The 21,878-nt window shown below is 37.3% G+C and overlaps 1 protein-coding gene across 1 annotated transcript in view; it reads left to right on the top strand.

Moving 5' to 3' along the window:
* Window positions 1-21,878, top strand: part of Mical (Molecule interacting with CasL) — a 624,164-nt gene that overhangs the window by 211,215 nt on the left and 391,071 nt on the right. The window lies entirely within an intron of this gene.

Raw genomic sequence — 21,878 nt, 5'->3', positions numbered from 1 at the left:
AGAAGCATTTGGAAAAATAATGGTTAAACTGAGAAATTCCACTTCACTCACAGTGATTTTTTAAATTTATAAATGCTTTTGTTTTGAAACCTCTGAAAATTCTGATAGGTTAGTTGATATATGCGATGTGTTACATTTCTGGCATATTTTATTTTTATTAAGTGTTCTATAATAACATTACAGAACACATAATAAACGTATTCTCTAAACTTAGCTTTGTATGTCAGGGACAAGAGTATCCACGCGTTAGTCAAAGAATTTTCAGGAAATGGATAAGTTTTTGAAAAATTTTGCCATTTTATTGACCTAATTGTCATATTAAATCGTACTCTATAAGTAGCTTTAGAGTTCTTGATAGTTTACTTTTTAAGTTAGCTTTTAAAATTTTTTAAAGATTTTGTTGATTATTGCATAATATACGTAGAACCTTTGTATCGTTCGAATCTTTCTGCCCTTGTTATAGAGTGAGTGTCAGGGAAATTCTAATATTTTAATTGTGGTAAATAGGTAGCTATAAAATTCAAATCAAATTAGCATTAGTACAGGCATATGAAACAAGAAAGCAAGCTTATGCAGCATCGGCCAAAAAAAAAAAAAAACATTCCCATTTCACCCCTCCATTCGTTCCAAATATCTGTCCAGCTCAGCATTAAATTTATTTAGGCTATCAACTTCCACAACAAAGGATGAAAGTCTTTTCCACCAACCAACTACCCGCTGGCTAAAGGCAGACTTCCGCACATCTGTCCTACATCTGTCTTTCCTCAATTTGAATTTATGCCCTCTCAGGTAATTATTCTGAGCAAGAGGAAGAATCCCATCAGCATTCAGCATGCTCAAACCATTCAAGGCTTTATATACCTCAATCAGGTCACCTCTCAGGTACCTAGTCTCCAGACACTGTATTTTGCAAAACTTAAGCCTTTCTTCGTAAGAGCAACCCTTTGTTCTATTCACTAATTTTGTTGCGCTTCTCTGTACTCGTTCCAAAAGCTCTACATCCTTCTTAAAATGAGCCCTCCAGACCTGTATACAGTACTCAAAGTGTGACCTGACCATTGCCTTATACAAGGGGATAACCACTTCTTTATCCCTGCTAGAAAAATTGCTGTATATCTTTGACAAAACTCCATGAGCTACTCTTGCAGACCACCTGCACTGCTCAGAAAACTTTATATCTGCCTGCACAATTACCCCCAGGTCCTTTTCGTTCTCTACCACTGTCAGTGTAGTACCGAGTTCATACGTTACTCTGGGATTACTGCTTCCCATAAGTACTTTACATTTGTCAGTGTTAAACTTCATTTGCCACCTCTCAGCTCATCTGCTCAACTTTTCTAGATACTGTTCCAGCATCATACTGTCGTCTGTGTCCATAACAACCCTGCTAACCTTCGTATTGTCTGCAAACTTCGACATTAAGCTTGATATACCATCATTAATTTCATTTATAAATACAGAAAACAACAATGGACCCAACACTGAACCCTGAGGGACTCCACTAATAACATTAGTCCACAATGAGCAGCGTCAATTCTTTATCACTCTGTCTTCTCCCACTCAACCATCGCTTTATCCATAGCAGCAATTTGCCTCCAATGCCACACTGCTCCAATTTGTTCAACATTCTTTCATGTGCAACAGTATCAAAAGCCTTTCTAAGATCGAAATATATGATATCAAAGTTATTCCCTGCATCCAGTTCCTTTGTGACCACATCATAGTATCCAATCAAATTGGTCACGCAAGACTTTCCCTTAACAAAACCATGCTGTGTCTGAGCTATAACTGATTAGCAGTGCCTCCATTAATTTTCCTGGAATAGAAGTTAAACTAACAGGTCTATAATTACTTGTGTTGCCCTTTGACCCTCCTTTGTGAATTGGGGTCACATTTGCATATCTCCAGTCCATGGGTACCTCCCCCGAGTCCAAAGAATCTCTCATAATTATGGCTAAGGGTGTGCTTACTTCCTTTGCCACCTCCTTTAATATAACTGGATAGATTCAATCCACCCCTGGTGCCTTTCCTGTGTTTATCTTCAACAATTTCTCCTCCACTTTCCTCTCAGTTATTAAAAAATCATCTAGCTCACTGCCAGAGTTTGATTCATCTCTGGCATTCCCCTCCCTGAATAACCCTTCATGTGTGAATGTAGATGCAAAATACTCATTTAGTTTGTTAGCCACCTGAGCATGATCATCAACAGTGGAACCATCAATATCCAGTGGACTAATCTGATTCACTCCTTTCCTTTCAGAGTTTACACAGGTAAAGAACTCTTTGCTGTTTTTCTTTGTATCTTTTGCCAAATATTTCTCATAATCTGCCTTTGCCTGCCTAATCTCCTTTGTGACTTGATTACAGACCAGCTTATATCTACAATAGACTTCCATGTCACCCATTAATTTATATGTATCCCATGCATTTTTCTTCTCTGCCTTATGTCTCATTAGTTCATCTGACATCCATTTAGACCTAAACCTTGAACAATATTTCTTCGTTGGTATGAAAAGCCTAGTAGCTTCCAAGATTAATTCTTTGAATGCTTACCATTTTGAATTTGCTGTTGGTAACATCATCGGTTGGTCCCGCCATATAGAATTTAAATACTGTCTCAGACCACCGTATTCACCTTTACTAAAGCAAAACCCCTTCCTTTTACCCCTGATGATAGTTACCTCATTGAGTAAATCCCACTTCAGCACACTATAATCACTGCCACCTAGTGGTTCCTTTATCTGCAGATTCTTAATGCATGAAGAATCACTACTGATAATCAGCTCAAGAGTATTACCCCCTCTAGTTGCCTCCCGAACATGCTGATGTAGAAAACAATCATACAATAAATCCAAAAGCCTTGCTAGTGTGTGAGTGACTAACCCACAAATTCTAATCAATATCTGGGAAATTAAAATCCTCCATTATAAGACTCTCTGATTTACTGGCCCACTCTATTTCCCTCTACAGTTTCTTATTATACTCATCAGAGTCATTAGGCCTATCGCACACTCCCACTCTCAATTTTGATCTCCAAATGCTTATGTCACACCAAACTGACTGGACACTGCACTGTCCAGTGATGTCGACTGGCTTCACTTCCTTGGATTTTATATGTTTCTTAACTAATAGCATAACCCCTCTTCCCTTTCTATCCTGACTATTCTTCCTGTACATATTGTACTCCCCAAATTCCAGTTCTGCTGTCCTTATATCTGTGTGATACCACATCTCTGATATCCCAACAATATCTGTCTTTGATGTTTGAGCAATACCTCAAATTCATCAAATTTATTTACCAAACTCCTAGCATTGGTGTATACGCAAGTATACATGCACCTGTTCCTATTCTTAGCTACCCTAACACAACCCATGTGTTTACCTGTACCACAATGACTCCCAGCAGTCTCCGAAATACCCTGCATCTTGTTTTCCACGCTACTTCTCATTACAATAGAAGCAGTACAAGAATCACTTTCACCTGTGCCAGTGGCTACTGTTAATCTATTAGTCCTTGTATCCTGTCTATTCTTCCTGTACATATTGTACTCCCGAAATTCCAGTTCTGCTTTCCTTATATCTGTGTGATACCACGTCTCTGATATCCCAACAATATCTGCCTTGATGTTTGAGCAATACCTCAAATTCATCAAATTTATTTACCAAACTCCTAGCATTGGTGTATACGCAAGTATACATGCACCTGTTCCTATTCTTAGCTACCCTAACACAACCCATGTGTTTACCTGTACCACAATGACTCCCAGCAGTCTCCGAAATACCCTGCATCTTGTTTTCCACGCTACTTCTCATTACAATAGAAGCAGTACAAGAATCACTTTCACCTGTGCCAGTGGCTACTGTTAATCTATTAGTCGTTGTATCCTGTCTATTCTTCCTGTACATATTGTACTCCCGAAATTCCAGTTCTGCTTTCCTTATATCTGTGTGATACCACGTCTCTGATATCCCAACAATATCTGCCTTGATGTTTGAGCAATACCTCAAATTCATCAAATTTATTTACCAAACTCCTAGCATTGGTGTATACGCAAGTATACATGCACCTGTTCCTATTCTTAGCTACCCTAACACAACCCATGTGTTTACCTGTACCACAATGACTCCCAGCAGTCTCCAAAATACCCTGCATCTTGTTTTCCACGCTGCTGCTCATTACAATAGAAGCAGTACAAGAATCACTTTCACCTCTGCCATTGGCTACTGTTAATCTATTAGTCCTTGTATACCCCCAAGCTAGCAGTTTTCTGTCCCATCTAACACTGCCTCGATAGTATCAGCAAATATTCTTGCAACCTTTCTATTTAAGTGTATCCCATCCCTGTCGAAGCAGTCTCTCCTGTTAACAAGTACAGACCAGGCTGAAAAAAATTCTACCCCTTGAGCCTTGCACAATCTTTCCAGGACCAAATTGATCGACAAGGTTCTCATCATATACTCCCTCCTATTATGTCTGCGCAGAATTGCAGACACTTTCAAATTCAACCCTAATTCACAGCTTTTTTTCAACATTGACCTGTACTTGTGAAGTAATTCCACAGGTCTCCTACTCTTAATATCATTAGTGCCAACGTGTATAACTATATCACCTTTTGTGCCCTTAAAAGATGATATCCGCTCTACCTCATCATCAACCTTTGCCCCTAGCAGACATACCCTGGTCCTGTTACACCTATCCTTTTTTTTTTTTTTTTTTTTTTTTTTGGGTACCTCCGTAGCCATGTGGGAAGGAGCAGCAGTGCATAGCACACGCTTCTTGATTAGACCGGAGTTCGAGCCAGTCACCACCAAATACGGAGGATGCGGAAAGGTCAGGGAATGACCACCGCATATCCCGGAGCAATATGGCCTTAGTTGCTAATGCCCCTAAAAAACCAAATAACAAACAAACCTATCCTTTTTACATACCATGTTCCCCGTTTCCCTGACAATAGAGTCACCAACAACTATTAGTTCCAATGCGACCAGCGTTTTCTGCCTTGGGGGTTGCTGCTGTGTTGCGCAATGATCAAATACAGGCTCTGGTGTTGATGTAGGCGCTGGGAGCTTGATGGACATCCCCTCTGGCAATATCATGTCCCATACCTGATTGTTCCACAAACATCAAGCAAGCAGTGCATTTTAAAAGACTGTGATTCAGTGCCCCCCCCCCCCCCCCCCAGTTCTCTCCTGAGCCACAGCACTCTCATTAGCTTGAGCCTTTTGCTTTGCTGCTCTGGTCTGGTCATGATTTCGATTCAATTTCAATTCAATTTCAACTTCAGTACAAAAATATAACCCTAAACTTGTATCCCAATGCAGTTAGAAAACTATATATCTATATTTATTTTTTCAGTTTTGTGTATTATCTCTAAGTTCGGTATCAAGTTATGTATTAATTAATTATGTTTCATTTGTGAAATCTAAGTTGTTATATGTATTTAGTTAAAAAGCGCAATTTAATTGACAATGAAGTTTAACAAGATTAATAAATTTTACTGATTAATTGATAATATTATACACTATACTAAGCTAACGTTATCTAGTTCGGAATATAACGTTGTATCATATAACAATGATGGCATATTACGAATGGGAAATCTACGGACAATTAAGTATTAATTAACTTCCAAAATCTTGCTGTCTCAATTCAGAATAAACCAAGGATCTTAACTTGGTCTATAAGCTACTTATAGAAAATAATTTAATATAAAAATTAGTCAATAAAGCGGTTAAATATAGCTAAAAAACGTTCGTTCGCCGGAGCTACAAAACTTGGAAAACACGTGGATTGGATACCCTTACCGATACTAAGTAATAACTTACAAGATCTCTATCTAAGTTAAAATTTAAACTAAGTACAGCTAGGCCTCGCATAACGCGAGTTTGATTAACGCGATATTCAGTTAACGCTATTTGAAAAATGATACCACTTTTCACTTTACACGATGTAAATTTCCAGTTAACACGATCTTTTTTTTTTTTATGCGATAGTTGAAAAAGATTTGAGTCGGGCGTTAAGCTTACCGTGAGTCGTACGGTCAATAACACAAACGTTTGCCTGCTGCCCGCCTCGGTGTGTTCCATCAACAATTGGAAGAAGACGTGTTTGTCTCCTGCTAATAAAGTCAATGCAGACTTGCATTTAAAAATTCAAATTTTTAAATGAGCCAGATGAAAATGTTACTGCGAAGGAGATAACGGTAAAAGAATTAGATGAAATCTTTCGTATCGCATAGAACCTCAAACAAAAGGTTTGATGTTCTCTGCGATATTTATTTCGCCAGGGCCCAGAGAAGATTGTTGTCGGCTATCGGAAATTGATTGATGAAAAGAGAAAGTCAACACTGTTCAAATATTTCCGCAACAGTAATTTCTTCATTGTGTATTTTATGTCAGAGGTTCCCAAAGTTTTTCGGTTCACGGCGCCTTTAATGTCTCAGTAATTTTTTCAAGGCGCACCCAGACCAAAAGAAATACCTAACAGTTTCATTTAGTAGTTAGGTCCAAACAACTTAATAAGAAATGCTAAAACTGTGAACTACCTTGAGCTAGTAGTTCGCACGGTGTCCGACAGATATCGAGTATCGCTGTGTTTCCCTCGAAAATTTAAAATATTCCACGGCGCACAGTTTAAGAACCGCTGTTTTATGCAATAAACATTTAATTCCATAATTATTTTCATTATCTTTTACATTATACACAGTTAAAAAGTTATTTAAAAGGTATTTTTAAAATTCTTTACGGACATTCCAGAAGGTCAAGGACCAATTATAATTTTTCCTATTGGTTATGATATTCGATTAACGCATTTCCGTTGCGCGATGCGCTTGCGGGACGAATTAATCGCATTAATTGAGGCCCACCTGTATCATAACTAGGAATATAAAGCTATTCTAGAAAATAAGTTAATATGCCAATTTAAGTTAATAAAACAGAAAAAACTTCTCTATTTCCAGAGCTGTAAAAACTTCGCCTGCACAAGGTTACTCTCGTTCCCAAAAAAACACTTAGGTTTGCATTAGTTGGATAATTTTGTTATATATTATAATTAACTTAACTTTAAAATGTTGAAGTATAGGATAATACATATAATGCAAACATGGCAGTATAATTACTGCATAACTTGTGGCCCCGGATGCCAAGCGTTCCGTGGCCAAGCGATCTCAGTGCGTTTTTCCAAGCAAACTATCTAAAGAGCTTTTGCCAATACATATTCTGTTTATTTCTGAATACCGTTTTCTTCATTTCATTTTATATTTCAGTAGCTCTTTCGCTCTACAAGTAGTAGGCAAAGGCCCAGATAGGAAAGACACCTTTTTGTTTCTTTTTCCTTTATTACTAACAACTAATAGCCGCTTGGTTACCTTTTTGCACTGCTCCTGCCTCCCTGTGGCGGGGCCGGTAACCTGGGAGGTAAAGAAAAACACCCAGGGCCAAAAGGAGCCAACATGGATAAAAATACTTATCCACAATTAGAGCCTTCGAGCTCCAGAACAGAAAATTATAATGACCATGACACAAATCACTATTTAGGAAATTACACCAAAAGACTGAAAACGGATAGGATGGCACAACCCTGCCCATCATTTCTAATTTTCCACTCCCTCTCTAGTCAGCCAATGAGTAAACTGTCTCCCTTTGTGATTCAAAAACATCTGGAAGGTATTGCATGATCTCCTAAGACTGTTAAGAGACTGCAATCAGGAGACCTATTAGTGGAAACCAATAACTACAGACATTCAGAGAAACTTTTACAACTTAGTAATTTTGCTGGTATTCCAGTAAAAATATCTCCTCACGCAACCCTAAATTCATCTAAGGGTGTGATATCCAGTTGAGATCCTCTAAACATCAGCAAGGAAGAAATAACCCAAGAGCTGCAGGGACAAAATGTCATTGAAGCAAAATGCATAATGACTAAAAAAGACAATCAACTTACACCTACCAGAAACATTATTCTCACGTTCAATACCCTTAACTTACCCACCTCTGTAAAAGCAGGTTATTTACTGTGCCGCATTCGCTCATATATTCCCAATCCTTTACGATGTTACAAATGCCAAAAGTATGGCCATTCGCAAACAGTATGCAGAGGAGTTCCAGTCTGCCCCAATTGTGGGTCCTCAGAACACAATCAAAGTGACTGTACAGCTACAAAAAAATGATGTGCGCTAACTGCAACGGTGACCACCCTGCATATTCCAAAACTTGTGAAAAATGGAAAACAGAGAAAAAAATTGTAAAATACAAGGTTGAGAATAAAGTCAGCTACCAAGAAGCAAGAAAACAAGTTACACCTACTATAAACAAAAATTTAACCTATACCAATGCAGTAAAAAAAATATCAAACAGTCTCCACTCAAATAGATGTCACCGTTTTCACTAGGCGCATTATAGCCTTAGTTGCTAATGCACCAATAAAATCCAAACCGAACCGTTTCTAGTAATAAATCAATTTCTGATTGGGCTAGAACTGTCCTCTCTGAGAAACAACCAAGTGTACATAAACAACCCAAAGTCTCAGACCAGGCAAATAATACTCCTCTGACAGTACCAGCGGCATCTCCTCCTCCAATGAGTACTAATACATCTGATATTACAAATACCCAGGACACAACCATGGATACAGATGGCACATCTATACAGGAAGATCCAGTTTTAGAAATTCACGCCGAAGAAGAAGAAATGGACACTGGTCGGCCAATTTTCTCCAAAAAAGATAAATCAAAATTAGAATGTCGTAAGCCAGTCGCCTTCAAAAAGCAGTTAGATACAGCTCCATTAGTTAAACACAAATAATGCCTTATATTTTGCAATGGAACTGCAGAGGCTTTCGTTGCAACACAGATGATATCCATGATCTGATTAATCAGTATTCGCCAGTTGCTCTTTGTCTCCAAGAAACTTACTTAACTTCACAAATCTCTCCTTCGATAAAGAACTATTGCCTTTATCGAAGAGATCGTAATACAGCAAATGCTGCCCATGGTGGTGTTGTAATTCTGATAAATTCAAAGGTCCCAACTAAGCATATCCCATTTCAAACTGAAATAGAAGCTGTTGCTGTTAGTATAACGCTCCATATTTCATTAACACTTGTGTCAATCTACTTGCAGCCAAACCATACAAAGTTTCCTCATCATACCTCATCTTGAAGACCTCATCATACAGATACCTCCACCTTTCTGCATATTAGGGGACTTTAATGGTCACCACCCACTATGGGGTCGACTCATTGAAAGTCTTTTAGAGGCACTAAACCTCGCCATACTGAATACTGGCATGCACACTCACATTCAGCTCCCAACTGGACATACTTCAGCAATAGATCTTTCCATTTGTTCTCCAGTACTGGTCCCGACCATAGAGTGGTATGTTATAAACGATCCTATGGGCAGTGATCACTTCCCAATCGTATGCAAGGTATTGATAGCACAGACTCCTTTAACTAAACCCTGCAAGAAATGGAAATTTACAAGAGCAAACTGGGCAAAATTTCAGTCATCAATCTCTTTCGATGAGAAAAAAATCCGTCTCCAGCGTATTGATGATGTGACAGATTACATCACGTTGCATCTCTTAAACGTGGCTAAAGATACAATACCATTATCAAATCCACCGGGCTGTAAGCACTATAATTATTGGTGGAATGAGGAATGCACCAAAGAAAAAAATAAAGCATGGAATTTGTTTTGGCAATATCCAATCACAGCCAATCTGATAAATTATAAGAAAGTAAGGGCAAAAGCACGTTTCATACAGAGGCAAGCCAAAAAAGAATCCTGGACCCGTTTTGCATCAACAGTTAACAGAAATACTGACAGCAAATTAATTTGGAAAAAAATTAGACAGCTTTCTGGTAAGTTTCCAACCATACCTTCTCCAGTCCTCTCCTGGAATGGGTGAGATTTAACTAGTCCCTCTGATATAGCTAAAGCTTTGGGCAATACTTTTGCTGAGATCTCAGCAAAATCAGCTTATACTACATCTTTCCAACGAATTAAAAACAGTCGAGAACAGTATTCTATTAACTTCCAAACTGCCCTCATTCTACCATATAACAAACCTCTACAATATTCTGAACTATTGCATGCCATTAAAACAGCTCGTAATGGTGCTGCTGGACCAGATGGGATCTATTATGTCATGCTGCAACATCTTGATGACAAAGCTTTGCACCTCCTCCTGGTCTTTTACAACCGTATTTTTTTAGAAAAACTTATCCAGCTTCTTGGCACCACTCAATTGTTTTCGCATTCCTGAAGCCTGGAAAAGATCCAACCAATCCCCATAACTATAGACCAATATCTCTGTCAAGCTGCCTCAGCAAAATCCTTGAAAAAATTGTCCACAATAGACTCATCTAGATCATAGAGTCACAACATCTAATGAGCAATAGTCAGCATGGCTTTCGACAAAACAGATCATGCTTAGATCTCATGATCAAGGCTGAATTTGCCATTCGCAATGCTTTCGTTAAACACGAGCATCTGGTAATGGTTTCTATAGATATACAGAAGGCCTTTGACACCACCTGGCGACATGGCATACTTAGTGATCTTTATTCTCTCAGTCTACGGGGCAACCTTCCCATATTTATACAGAACTTTCTATACTCTAGATCGTTTCAAGTAAAATACCAAAATGACCTCTCTACAACTTTCATTCAGGAAGAAGGTGTTCCTTGGGGATCTGTACTGAGTGCCGCTCTTGGCATTAGCATTAGTAGAGGCATTCGATGCAAGAAAGCAAGTTTATGCAGCACCAGCCAAAAAAAAAACAAAAAAAAAAAAAAAAAACAAATAAATAAATAAATAAATAAAAAATAACCACTTCCACTTCACCCCTCTGTTCGTTCGAAATGCCTGTCCAGCTGAGCCTTAAACTTATTTAGGCTATCAACTTCCACGACAAGGGATGGAAGTCTGTTCCAGCAACCAACCACCCGCTGGCTAAAGGCAAATTTCCTCACGTCTATCCTACATCTGTCTTTCCTCAATTTGAATTTATGCCCTCTCTGGTGATTATTCTGAGCAAGAGGAAGAATCCCATCAGCATTGAGCATGCTCAAACCATTCAAGGCTTTATACGCCTCTATCAGATCACCTTGCCGGTGCCTAGTATCCAGACACTGTAATTTGCAAAACGTAAGCCTTTCTTTGTAAGAGCACCCCTTTGTTCCATTCACTAATCTTGTTGCCCTCTTAGAATGGATTCCATCACTAAACAGCTTCCAAACACGGTTGAGTCATATCTTTACGCAGATGACCTTTCCATTTCCTGTCATTCCCAAAGCATGAGATCTATTGAAAGGCAGCTTCAGATATCACTGAATAAAATACAACAGTGGGCCAATCTTAACGGCTATCGATTCTCACAACAGAAAACAGTTGCTATCCATTTTTGTCGACAATGCAAACTCCATCTGGATCCTGAACTCCAAATTTCTAACGTCTCCATCCCAGTCACTAATAACATGAGATTTCTAGGATTAATCCTTGACAACAAATTAAATTTCTTAGACCATATTAAAAATGTATGTACTTCCTGTTTAAAAAAGTTAAATGTACTCAGAACTTTATCCGCCCTAACACCTAACATGGGGTGCAGATTGCACTTCCTTACTTCGGCTACACAGTGCATTAATCCGATCCCGTCTCGATTATGGTGCTCCTGTCTATGATTCTGCCAGAGCAAGTGTTTTGCGCTGGCTTCATCCAGTTCAGCACAGTGCCTTGAGGATTGCACTTGGGCCTTTCAGAACATCACCAGCACATAGCCTCTACATTGACGCTCCTCATGAGCCCTCGTTAACTCTACGTGGGAAAACCCTGCTACTGAAGTATGCTGTCAATATACAAAGTCATGCCTTGAATCCAATTCAGTCATACTTATTTAATCCACCATTAGAAAACCTCTACAGAATTAAGCCTAGTATAGTAAAACCAGCTGGTCTTCGCCTTCTTGAACTGATGCAGGTTTGGAAAGTTTCCATTCATTCTGTACAAGAAGTAGTAACATGCATTCAACTACCATGGACTTGTACTCCTCTACCCACCTGTGACACTTACCTTTGCCAGTGGGGAAAAAATGTTCTTCAAGCATCAAATGTGAAACAACTTCATGCAATTCACACTCACAGATATTTTGACTTTTCTCCAATTTATACAGATGGCTCTAAATCAAACTCAAACGTTGGAGCAGCAGCAGTGTTCCTAAATACCACTATTTCAGCATCCCTTCCACCTGAATTCAGTATCTTCTCAGCAGAATTATATGCAATTAAACTTAGAAAATCTCTGTTCTGACTGCTCATTAAAATTTGTTATTAACATTGACTCCCTCAGCTCAATTATGGCATTATCTAACTCCACAGATAAAGTTCACCCTTTTCTAAATGAAATTAGATTATTACTCAATTTGAATAGTGCCACCAAATGATCACCTTCTGCTGGATTCCAGCACATTCTGGAATTTCTGGTAATGAACTGGCCGATAAAGCGGCAAAAAATCCATCTACCTTAGATTTAACCAATATCCATGTTCCAGCATCAGACTATCCACAAATCATTCGTGATGCATACCTAACAGAATGGACAGCACTCTGGCACTCTCAAACAAATAACAAACTTTTTCAATTTAAACAGGATCCTAGAATTTGGCGTTCCAGTGTCCGTTCATCAAGACAAGAAGAAGTACTCCTTTCAAGATCAAGAATAGGCCATACACATTTGACTCACCTTCATTTACTCACAGGAGATAATCTACCACAGTGTCCACATTGTTCTCTAAATTTGACTGTGAAACACATTCTCATTGAATGCCCACACTATAAACAAGACAGAAATACAACCCTGCTATCTTTGGTTAACCTTCGGAAACCAATAACTCTAGAGAATGTCATTGGTGACAATGCAAATATTCCTGAATTTTTTAACTTTCTGAAGAAAATTGGAGTTTTTAGTCATTTCTGATTTTTGCCTCTTCTGACGTGACAAGAAATTCTCATATATTATTACAATAAAGGAATAGGTGCATTATAGCCAAGGCAGCTTATGCGCCAGAAAACCCCCACAACAACAACAACATAACTTGTCAGTTGGAGTAAGATTGTTATTGTATTTAACTTTTCATTTAGAACTAAAAGTGTAGTTATTATTTATGATTCTCTGATCATATTGGTGAATTTGTTATTTATTGAACCACATTCGACTTCTTCTGCCTTTTTTTTTTTTTTTTCTGTATCGATAACATTTGGATTTTAATTATATATAATTAATAATTTAAACTTCATAGCATAACTGGTGCATAGTGTTATTACTGCATTAGGTATATTTGTTTAGTGTAGTATTTTTCATTATATTACATTTCAAAATTAGGTTGTGTACACTTGTACATAAACAAATTAGTTTATATATAAGTGTATTACATTTGTGGCATTGTTAGTAAATAGTAATAATTTATGACTTATAACAAAAAGAAAAAAAGAAGCAACAACAACAACAACTTTTATTGTGTAAACCATGAAAGTTTGTTTATGCTTGTATCTACCATTTTGCCCATCATTCCTCTGATTATCATGGAAGCAAACATAATATTCAGTGCTGCAGTGACAGTATATAATAGATGGAGAACCTATGTGATATGTTTGAGAGAAGAAGAAAAAGAAGTAGAAATAATAATTACTGGATTCCTATTAGTCCAATTTTAATAAAATTTGGGAATATGTGACAAACCTTTCCGAAAGATCTAAAATAAAATTTAATGAAAATCCACCTACTGAGAATCGAGTTATAACATGATGATTGGGGGGGTGGGAAGCAAGAGAGAATAATTCCTGAATTTCTATTGGTCTGATATTAATGAAATTTTGAATGGCTCAACAAATCTTTTTAAAAAGGTGCAAATATAAAATTTCATGAAAATTCAACCACTGGAAGCCTAGTTATTATATGCATATGGACAGAAAAGGAATAATATTGACAGATTTCTGTTGGTTCAATTTTATTGAAATCTAGGATAGCTCTTCAAATCTTTCCAAAAGACTCAAATATAAAGTTTCATGAAAATCCATATACTGTGAATCAAGTTATTACATGAGGACAAAAAAAAAAAAAATAATAACTAAATAAAAATAAATAATAATTACTGGATTTTTATTTGTACAATAATTAATAAAATTTGGAATGGCTTGGAAAATCTTTTTCAAAGGCCCAAAAATAGTAATAAAAATAAAAGGTAATCTTTTAACAAAGGCTCATAAATTTCGTGAAAATCCACCAACTGGAAATTGTGTATTAAATGCAAATCGGCAGACGGGATCAAGACAATATGCACATTATGCACACACTATAACTACAGTGTAGTTATAGTGTGTAACCCCAATTCACAAAGGGGATCAAGGGGCAATATGAGTGATTGTAGACCTGTTGGTGTGACTTGTCTTCTGGGGAGAATGGTGGAGTCACTGGTTGGAGGGGTGGTGTGGACTGTCTGTTGTCCATACCACCTGAAACATAACTGCACTGCTGCAGTTGTGCCTGGGCCAATTTTTTTGGATACTGTGGTGCAGTGACGGAGAATCTGGATTCAAGGAAGCTGGGTGAATGGTTTTGATATTGTATATTTGGAGTTTGAGAAGGCTTTTGGTGCTGTTGCACATGAGAGACTGTAGATTGGACTAGTGTGGCATTGGGAGAGGGCTGCTGCTGTGGATGATGGGATGGCTGTCTGCAGACACCGCTCTTCTTGGACTCTTGTCATTGGTGGAATGCCACAGTATTTGGTGCTCAGCCCATTGCTGTTTTCTGTTTTTGTTGATGAGGGCATATCGGGGCTAATGTCTAAGTTTGCAGATTAGCATTAGTTGAGGCATATGATGCAAGAAAGCAATCTTATATGACATCAGCCAAAAAAAAAAAAGCCTTCCCATTTCACTCATCCAGTCACTCCAAATGTTTGTCTAGTGTTCAGTCTTAAATTTATTTAAGTTATCAACTTTCACAACAACACCTGGAAGTCTGCTCCAGCAATCAACTACCTGCTGGCTAAAGGCAAACTTCCACACATCTATTCTACAAGTGGAAGAATCCCATCAGCATTGAGCCTGCTCAAACCATTCAAGACTTTATACACCTCAATCGGATCACCTCGCAGGTGCCTACTCTTCAAACACTGCAATTTGCACAACTTAAGCCTTTCTTCATAAGAGCACCCCTTTCTTCCCCTCACCAGTCTTGTTGCCCTTCTCCTCTCATTCTAGCAACTCTGCATCCTTCATAAAATGAGGTCTCTGGACCTGTATGCAGTACTCAAGGTGTGGCCTGACCATTGCCTTATACAAGGGGATAACACCTCCTTGTCCCTGCTAGCAAAATTCCTACATATCGTTGATAAGACTCCATAACCTGCTCTGGCAGTCCATCTGGACTACTCACAGATCTTCATATCTGACTACACAATTATCCCAAGGTCTTTTTCATTCTCTGCTTCCCTGTGTGTAGTGCCACACAGTTGGTACTTTCCTCTTGGGTTACTTCTACCCATATGCAGTGCTTTGCATCTGTCAATGTTAAACTTCAGTTGCCACTTCTCAGCCCATCTGCCTAACTTTTCTAGATCCTGTTGCAGTAGCACACTGCCATTACTATAATTAACAACCCTGCTAACCTTTGTATCATCTGCAAACTTGGACATTAAGCCTGATATACCTTCATTGATAAATACACAAAACAACAATGGATCCAGCACCTAACCCCTGGGGAGTTCAGAGCTGGACTCCACTAATAACATTAGTCCACATAGAGCAGTGTCCATTTAGTCCATTTATTACCACTCTTCTGCCATCTCCCACTCAACCATCTCTTTATCCATTGTAGCAACTTGCCCTTAATGCCCTACCACTTCAATTTGTACAGCAGTCTTCCATATGCAACAGTATCAAAAGTTTTTCCTGAAATCCAAGTATATGATATCGAAATTATTTTTTGCATCTAGTTCCTTTGTGACCACATCGTAGTATCCAATTAAATTGGTCAGACAAGACCTATGATACATATGACCCAGATGATACAAAGTTGGCAATGCAGTTAATGACAGTAAAGAAGGTATGCTGCTGCTGCAAGATCTAGAAAAATTATGCAGATGGGCTGAGGAATGGCAATTGAAGCTCAACAATGATATATCGACTGTGTGGTACTACACTTAGAGTAATAGAAAATGCAAAAGATCTTGGGGAAATTGTGCAGTCAGGTATGAAGTTTCCTGAGCAGTGCAGACAGGTGCCAAGATAGCTCATTATGTTTTGTCATTGATATACAGCAGAGGTGGCCAACTTAATTTGTGATGCGATCTACTTTTTTCCTTCAAAATGTGCTGCGTTCTACCATCTCAAAAATTTCATTGCACGAGGTTAAAAAAGTTAATCAATACATATTGAAAAATGTTGTTTATAAATTTTAAAATTCAATATGATTCAGAATTCTAATTTTAAATCTATGCATATTAAAAATTTTAATTTATGCAAAGTTTGTGTCTTCGTGTCATCTGCCAAGCTTTCAAAATCGGGGTTATACTGTGATAAGGCCAACCGTAAAGAATCGTCTGTATTCAAGTCCATAACAGCACAGCGATTCTTTGTTTGTTTAAAATACGAAAAAGGCCGATTCACACAGATATGTGGAACCAAAACAGGAATTTAAAAGTTCACTGCATTTTTTTACACTTGAGTACTTTTCTCGGCAAACATATTTCCAAATGTCTTCTTCTGATGATCTGGCTTTTAGGAAGATATCATTTTGCAATGTAATAATTTCATTTTCAAGTAATATTTTCTCTGTGTGAAAAATCGCAGAGAATTTTTCTTCAATTTGTTTCGTATCTAAGTGAACATTAAATGGATAAGAAATATAGTGAACAATGTCTTCAATTGTTTTAAAATCACTGATTCTGGTTTCAAAATCGTCCACAACATTCTCAATTTCAGAAACATATTTCTCGCTATTAAATTCAAAAACAGGATATTTTTGCAAATGATCTAATTTTTTTTTCTTTGAGATCCTTGGACATTGCCAGAAATTGATAGTTATATGCAGAAACACTACTAATCATGTCACCCACATTTTTATTTTTTACTTGTAATTCCAAATTCAGATCACTTAATTTAATCATAAAATCTGCCAAAAAAAGCCAGATCACACAACCACTCCATATCTTGTAGCTGCTGATAATCATCTCCCCTTTGATCAACAAATTTTTTAATTTCATTCAGCAAATTTCGAAATCTTTGTCGAAACTTACTCCGACTCAGCCACCTCACATCTGGGTGTAATATCAGATCTGGTTCTTTTTCATCGAGTTGCATTTTGAAAAGTCTCCTTTAAAGAGATTGTCCTCTGATGGAATTCAGGATTTTGAAAGCGATGTCCATAACACTTTTAGTATTTAATCTTTTGCTGGCTAACACTTGTTGGTGTATGATACAGTGAAAAAATCTGGGAATTCATCATCCTTTTGGCACAATGCCATGAATCCGTTAAGATGCCCTGTCATTGCTTTAGCTCCATCTGTTGTTACTGATATGAGCTTAAATAGTGGTAATTTAATTAAATTTTGTCAGTAAAATTTTTGAATGGGTTAAAGATATCAAGACATCTAGTTCTTTCTTTTAACGAAACCATACACAGCAGTTCTTCTCTAGTGGCAGAATCATCGAAAAACATACCAACAAAAACAAGCAATTGAGCTGTATCACTGACGTCTGTAGTTTCATCCAGTTGTAAAGAAGAGGATGCACAGTTAGCAATATCAGCATGCAATTGTTCGCTCACATTTTTACTCATTTTTTCAGTGCAACGCATCACAGTATTTCGAGATAATTGCAGATCTTGAAGGCCACTTTTAATTTCATTTTTGTTCTTAAAATTTTCAAAAAGAGAATCTGTTATTTCAGAATTGACCATCAGAAAATTATTTGCATTTTTTTGCAAGAAGATGATTCACTTTAAATTGTGCTATAGTTACTGCTTTAGATTGTAATTTAGGTGTCATGAAGAAATTTTGTTGCGCGAATAATCTATATTTAAGGTCTTCTAATTTATTTTCTCTAAGGTCACTATTTGGCAGAAAATCCAATTGGTATTTACCATGGAGTGCGTTGAAGTGCCTTTCTAAATTTCCTTTTTTGGGTATAGCCAAGGAAGCATTGCAAATCAAACAGCAACATTTTTTTTTCACCATTCCAAAAAAAAAGTATTCTGGTTCCCACCCTTGATGAAAATGATATGTTTTACTCTTTTTCGTAGTATTCATTTTAAATCAAAAAGGTATTAAATTAACATATAAGTACCGTCCAGTTATTAAATCAGCAAAAGCAATGCTTACCGATTAAAACACTTTAAGTTGCACGAACTGGAAAAATATTCTGTCTGAACAGCTAACGTAGGATAATTGATGAAGAGCATCCGAATGAGGAAGTTGTTTCCAAAATAACCAGACAAACACACCACCATTTATTGCTCTGTTTGGTTATATCCTTATAAGAATCAGTTTTGAATGCCTTTGTGATATTTCTCTAATGCTATTTCTGGAGATCACGACCATAAAACAATAAAAACAATTTGCACTTTTCTGTTAGTGTAATCTAATTATAAACGGGTAGTAAACTCAGTCTTATCGCATTTGCAATAATATCTACAGCTGGAATTCTGTGGTATCTTACGTTATAATGGTGAAATGTGTTTCTCTTTCAATGAAATCTTCAATCATGCAAAAAAAAACAAAAATAAATTTTCAAAATCTGCTCTTCATTCCTATTTTTGACACTTCGTTAAAAAAAAAAATAACATGCAGGTAATGAACCCTCTGCGCAATATAAAATTTTGGTAGTATTCCTGACCGCGCAAATCAAGGTATGACTGTATATTTACAATTTGTCGTGCTCGACCAAAATTAAAGCCGTGATCGACTCGTTGGCCACCCCTGATATACAGGAACTTTCCTAGCAGGGATAAGGAGTTGACTGTCCCATTGTATAAGGAAGGGTTTCCCAAACTGTGTTCCGTGGAACACTAGTCTTCTGTGAGATGTGAACAAGTGTTCTGTGAAAAATCGTAATTAATAATTAAAAAAATAAATTTTGCATATTTGTAGCATACACCACTTTTGTATCATTATAATATTTAACATAATTTGTTTTCGGTTATTAATATACTGGCATAGACTAATAATCAAATAGACTGCGGAGCACTTTATTTTGGCGGGCTTTGCATAAAGAAGTACGTAGAGATAATGACACCTATGAAAAAGTAGCAATGTGGTGCTATTCGTATGTGTTTTAGCCTGGAGTACACGAGTTGAAGGAGAGGAGGAAGTGAACCAATATCATAACTCACTTCCTTGTATAAAATATTTTTGATAATTAGTAGTATTTCGGAATATTATTATTAAAATATGACCATGGATTTGTGGTTGAAAAAAGGAACTTTAAAATGAGAAGCAAAGTACTTCTAGTAGTGCAACTGTGGTTGATGAAAACGAACACAATATTGTCACACTTCAAAGTAAGGATGAAAAATTGCAGCCTTTTGTTCCCCAAAAGTCCGAAGTGAAAATACAGAAACCAAAAAAAAAAATGATTGGTTGCAGAATAGATGTGTGGAAATTTACCTTCATTCACTGAATTCTTGATGTTGAAGTGGGCAGAATGAATTGCCAGAATGAATGGATAAATGTGAAATGGATGATGTTTTTTATTTTCTTCTTATCCTTCTCCTCCTAATTTTTTTGGCTGTTGTTGTCTAAGATTGAACATTTTAGTCCAAGAGTTTGTCTAGTTCTTCCCTGAATTTATTGAAGCTGTCCACTTCCACAAGTCAAGACAGATGTTCCAACAGTCAACCTAAATACAAAATTTTTCACATCTGTCCTGCAACCATCCTTCCTCAATTTGAATTTATGCCCCCCTCATGTGTATAGTCTGCATAACAGGAAGAATCTCATTAGCATTAAGCTTGCTGAATCCATTCAGAGCTTTAAATGCCTTAATCAGATCACCTCGCATGTGCCTAGTCTCTGGATTTTCACTTCTGCAAATTGCAGAAGTGAAGCTCCTTTTTTTCCCTCACCAATCTCGTTGCTCTCCAGCAGCTTCACATTCTTCCTATAATGTGTCCTCTAGACCTGTATGCAGTACTCAAAATGCGGCTGAACCATTCCTTATACAATGGAATAATCACCTCCATCTCCTTGCTAGCAAAATTACTGTATATCGTTGAACTCAGAGAAATTCATATCTGATTGCATAATTACCCCAGGTCTTTTTCATTTTCCACTGCATATAGTTCCATAGTTGGTGGTTTACTCTGGGGTTACTGCATGCCATATGTAATACTTTGCATTTTTCAATGTTAAACTTCAATTAACATTTCTCAGCCCAACTGCCTAATTTTTCTAGATTTTGTTGCATGTTGCACTTGTATACTGCCAACCTTCCTATCATCTGCAAAATTCAACATTAAGCCTGATATACCTTCATCAGTATCATTAGTAAATACAGAAGACAATAATGGGCCCAACACCTCACTCTAGGAGATTTCACTAATAACATTAGTCCATGATGAACGGCATCCATTGATAATGACTCTGTTTTCTTCTACTCAACCATCCCTTTATCCATAGCAGTAACTTCCCCTTAATGCCACATGCTCAAATTTTTACAGCAGTCTATTAAGAGAAATAGTATCAAAAGCTTTACTGAAATCCAATATATGATATTAAAATTATTTTTTCATCCAGTTTCTTCGTTACTGCATCATAGTATTCATTCAAATTGGTTAGATAAGGTTGTCTCTTGACAAACTAATACTGTGATTGAAGTATAACTATTCCTCTCTAGATGGTCCTGCATTGCTTCTTTTTACCAGTGTATCGATTATTGTCCCTGGAACAGAAGTTTAGCTAACTGGTCTGTAATTACTCATGTCACTCTTTTATCTACCTTTATGAATTGGGTATACTTTTGCATATCTGCAGTCCATGGGAACTTCTCCTGAATCCAAGGATGCTCCCATAATTATGTGTAATGTCTTCTTACTTCGTTTGCTGCCTCCCCTAGTATAACTGGATTGATACCATCCACACTGGATGCCTTCCTCACATTTAATTTCAGCCATTTCTCTAAGTTTTACAAAATCTTTTAGTTCACTGGTAGAGTTTGATGAAATCTGGCATCCACTCCCCTAAAAAGTTCCTCACGTATGAATTTACAGTAGCAGATGAAAAAAACTGTATCACCTTAAAAAAAGCAACATTTATAGTGAAGTGTATAAGATATTCTTTGATTACAGTCATTTTGTTTGTCGCAAAGCAAAGGCATTGCATCAGACAGTAATTGCAAGGTATTTCAACAGCCATTTCTATAAATATGGTGTTGGAAGGGTATACATGCTCATTAGTATCCTGTTTTGCGGAGGTGTAAGCATGGCTCCATATAACGAAACAGGCCTACGCGCTCTGGATTCATTGAGGAATTTATTGTAGCTTAAACACAGAGCGTACAGATAAAGCAGAAATATATGAGCTTTCGGCTATATGGTAGCCTTCGTCAGAATTAAAATACATGAATGGCAGTTGGAATGAAGATGTGCACTGCCAGGTGCGTGAGACGCGAGGTTTAATTGTTTGTTGACGTCTGTGGCTGTGACGCATGATGACGTGGCCAGCGCTTGTCCAATGACAGAACTACTGACTCTGTGATCGGGTTGACTTGGTAACCACTGTTCCTGTTTAAGGATTTATCCGAAGATTTTATATTTAATGATTCCAACCAGGTACGCTTTAGGTAATGGTGGGATCTGTCTACCACCACGACATCGCGG

The sequence above is a fragment of the Mastigoproctus giganteus genome, chromosome 14 (genome assembly GCF_048544385.1).
Source record: "Mastigoproctus giganteus isolate SK-2022 chromosome 14, ASM4854438v1, whole genome shotgun sequence".
Taxonomy (NCBI): domain Eukaryota; kingdom Metazoa; phylum Arthropoda; class Arachnida; order Uropygi; family Thelyphonidae; genus Mastigoproctus; species Mastigoproctus giganteus.
Note: the sequence above shows the minus strand (reverse complement) of the source record. Positions and strands in the feature narration are given on the sequence as shown.